Raw genomic sequence first — 4,070 nt, 5'->3', positions numbered from 1 at the left:
GTACATTGGATACTTTTTCTTCCATTGTTGAGATACTTTACTAAGAAGAATCTGTTCCAGCTCCATTTAAACATAAAAGAGGTAAAGTCTCCATATTTTTTTTAAGGCTGTGTAATATTCCATGGTGTACATATACCGCCATTTGTTAATCCATTCATGGGTCAATGGGCACTTGTGCTGCTTTCATGACTTGACAATTATGAATTGGGCTGCAATAAACATTCCGATGCAAATATCTTTGTTGTAAAGTGATTTTTGATCTTCTGGATATATACCTAGTAGAGGAATTGCAGGATTAAACAGCAGGTCTACTTTTAGTTCCTAAGTGTTCTCCAAACTTCTTTCCAAAAGGAACATATTAGCTTGCATTTCCATCAGTTGTGCAGAAAGTGTTCCCTTTTCTCCACATTCACATCAACATCTATAGTTTTGGGATTCTGTTATACAACAAAATATATATATATTTTTTAAATTCCTTAATTTTTTATTCCTGGTACCACTACCACAATTTACAGGGCAATATACCTGATGTAATGAAAAGAAAAAGAAAAAGACAAAGCTACAACAGATAAAAGACCTCAGGAATGTACATCTAATTGACACTACATTGCATTAATCAATAGCTGCACTTTTTGCAAACTGTGGCTGTGACAGTCCTGAACAAGAAGGGTTTCCTGTTTAAGCTGCAGTAACTTTTCTGACTATGGATCATTGTTCCTTCTGTGGCAGATTTTTATAGTTCCTCTAATGCATTTGGGACGACTGTCTCAAAGTACCCTGCAGCTTTCCTGACAACTCCTCGCTCTCTCTCCTGCTAAGAACTGTAGCACTTTTATGTTGTTTTTAGAACCTTCTGCTACCATATCCACCACTTCCACCACCAGATCCATAACCACCACCATGTGGACTGCCCGAGCTTCTTCCACCAAAACTGCCCCCTTTCATGGGTCCATAATTTGATTGCTGTTGTCCACTATAATTTCCAAAATCATTGTAGTTCCCACCACCACCATAGTTACCACCTCCAAAATTTCCTCCTTCATTGTAACCATCATATCCTCCTCTACCACCATATCTGCCACCTTGGTTTCCATATCCTGGTCCACCACCATAGCCCCCTCTACTACTGTAACCAGGACCACCGCCATAGTTCCCACCATCACCTCCAAATCCATTGTATCCACCATCGCCTCCTCCATAACTACCTCTGCTGCCACCACCTCCACCACCATATCCTCCTCTTCCACCAAAGTTTCCACCATGGCCAAAATTACCTCCACCACCTCCAAAGTTTCCTCCCCGACCCATAAAGTTGCCAGATCCACCTCCACGACCTCTTTGCGATCTAGCAGACTGCATCTCTTGTTTAGAAAGGGCCTTTTTCACTTCACAGTTATGCCCATTAATAGTGTGGTATTTCTGAACAACAATTTTATCAACAGTATCATGATCATCAAAAGTTACAAAAGCAAATCCTCTCTTTTTTCCACTCTGCCTGTCTTCCATAACTTCTATAGTTTCAATCTTGCCATACTTTTCAAAGTAGTCTCTCAAATTATATTCTTCTGTATCTTCTTTAATACCACCAACAAAAATTTTCTTCACTGTGAGATGGGCACCAGGCTTTACAGAATCCTCTCTAGAAACAGCTCTCTTTGGTTCCACAACACGCCCATCAACCTTGTGTGGTCAAGCACACATTGCTGCATCCACCTCTTCCACACAAGAATAAGTCACAAAACCAAAGTCCCTGGAACGTTTTGTTTGGGGATCTCTCATTACCACACAATCTGTGAGTGTGCCCCATTTCTCAAAATGTTCTCTTAAACTATCATCTGTAGTTTCAAAGCTCAGACCACCAATAAACAGTTTTCTCAACTGCTCTGTTTCCTTTGGATCATGGCCCTCCATTTTGAGACCGGACTCGCCTCTTCCAACTCAAGTTCAATATATCTATACAACAAAATATTTAGAGTGCAAAATGTTCTCTGAAAAGTGTGATTATTGATAATTTTAGTTTTTTCTTTTGCTAATACACTGAGTGAAAATTAAAATCATTTATGTTACCATTTCTGTTAAAAGTCAGTATGCAATTTTTTCATTTTAATTATAGCATATAGTCTATTTACATTTATTGTAATTACTTATATATCCTGTATTTGATTTTATATCTGTCATCTTATTTTATGCTATTAATCTGATTTTTATCTTTTTTTATTAACTTTTTTTGAGTTGATTTCTTCATTTCATCTTTTTCTTTTATTAGACTCTGTTTCTACTAATTTAGTGATTACTTGTGAAATTAGTACATGCATACCTAACTTATCAATGTCTAAAATCAATCATTATCTTTACTGTTTTTCAAACAAAGCAAGGCCATTTAGAAAACAGTAACTCTATTTCCCCTACTCTGAATTCTATGCTATTGTTGTTGTGTATTTTGTTTTTGTTTATTCTTTTTTAAAAAAATTTCAGATTGATATGAGGGTATAAATGATTAGGTTACATTGTTTGTGTTTCTAAGGTAAAGTTCAAATTGTAGTTGAGCCCTTCACCCAGGGGTTGTGCTGTATACCCTTCCATTGTGCCCATTAGATGAGAGCTTACTAATTCCCCTCCAGTTTCCCTTTTCCCCTTTCCCTTCTCCCTCCCCCCACTTGAATATACTTGTGTTTTTCTCTCGTGTGGGTGTGTAGTTGTTTATCTATTGGCTTAATATTAGTATTGAGAACATTGGATACTTGCTTTTCCATTCTTGTGATACTTTACTAAGAAGAATGTTCATACAGTTAAGTGCAAAAGATGTAAAGTCTCCATCTTTTTATGGCTGAATAATATTCCATGGTAATACATATTATTAATCCATTTATAGGTTGATGGGCACTTGGGTTGATTAAATGTTTTGGCAATTTTGATTTATTTGCAATAAGTGGTCTAGTGCAAATGTCCTTATGGTAAAATGTTTTTTTTTTTTTCTCTTGGTTGATGCCTAGTAATGGAAGGTCTACTTTTAGCTCTTTGAGGATTTTCCATACTTCTTTCCATAGAGTTTATATTAGTTTGAAATCCCATCAGCAGCATTAAAGTATTCCCTTCTTTCTACATCCATGCCAGCATCTTCAGTTTTGGGATTTTGTAATGTGAGCTATTTTTGCTGAGGGAAAGTGATATCTTAGGGTGGGTTTGATTTACATTTCTCTGATGATTATGGATGATGAGCATTTTTTCATGGGTGGCCATTTATCTGTCTTTCAGAGAAGTTTCTGGTCAAGTCTCTTGCCCACTTATAAATGGGATTATTTGTATGAATCTGACAAAGAGCTGAGCTGATAACTAGAGTCTACAGATAACTCAAACTTATCAACAAGAAGAAAGAAAACAATCCTGCTTATTCTTAACCTTGCCAGACTTTATCACTTTTATTTAATGTGGTCCATGTCTGTGGTCCAAGTCTGTCTAATTTTACCCATGTATTACTCATGTTCTTTGTTCCTTATTTTTTATATGTCTGTAACTTACCACCTGTGATCATTTTCCTTCTACTTAGCATCCTTTAACATTTCTTTCTTTGGTAGCAAATTCACTTAGTGTTTGTTTGTCTGAAAATGTCTTTATTTTACCTTCATTTTTGAAGGCTATTTTTCTCGGTATGGAAGTTGAGGTTAGTGACTGTTTTCTTTGAGCACATTGAACATATATTGCTCTTTTATTGGCTTCCATTGTACCTTTTTATCTAACAGCTACCCTCCTTGAATATAATCCATCTTATCTCTCTGGACTGCTTTTAAAATCTTCTCACAGGCTTGGGTATTCTTAATTATCTAAGTGTGGTTTCCTTTTCAGTTTTCTTGCTTGGGATTTGTTGATCTTCAATATAAAGTTGAACTAAAAATAAACCTTTCTCCCAACTTGCTCCCATTTGTACAATCAGGACTGGATACAATCAGGTGCTGAGCAGAAGAAGACAAGTAGTAGTTCCTGAAAAGTTGTAACCACAAGCCTCCCTTGTTTTTATTTTTTTAGAAACAGAGTTTCACTTTATCACCCTCGGTAGAGTGCTGTGGCGTCAC

At 36.4% G+C, this 4,070-nt stretch overlaps 1 pseudogene; it reads right to left on the bottom strand.

Annotated features, from left to right (window-relative positions):
* Window positions 1-843: 843 nt before the first annotated feature.
* LOC128568360 (heterogeneous nuclear ribonucleoprotein A3-like) lies at window positions 844-1,911 on the bottom strand (annotated as a pseudogene).
* Between the last annotated feature and the right edge of the window lie 2,159 nt (window positions 1,912-4,070).

This window comes from Nycticebus coucang, chromosome 2 (assembly GCF_027406575.1).
Source record: "Nycticebus coucang isolate mNycCou1 chromosome 2, mNycCou1.pri, whole genome shotgun sequence".
Lineage (NCBI taxonomy): Eukaryota > Metazoa > Chordata > Mammalia > Primates > Lorisidae > Nycticebus > Nycticebus coucang.
Note: the sequence above shows the minus strand (reverse complement) of the source record. Positions and strands in the feature narration are given on the sequence as shown.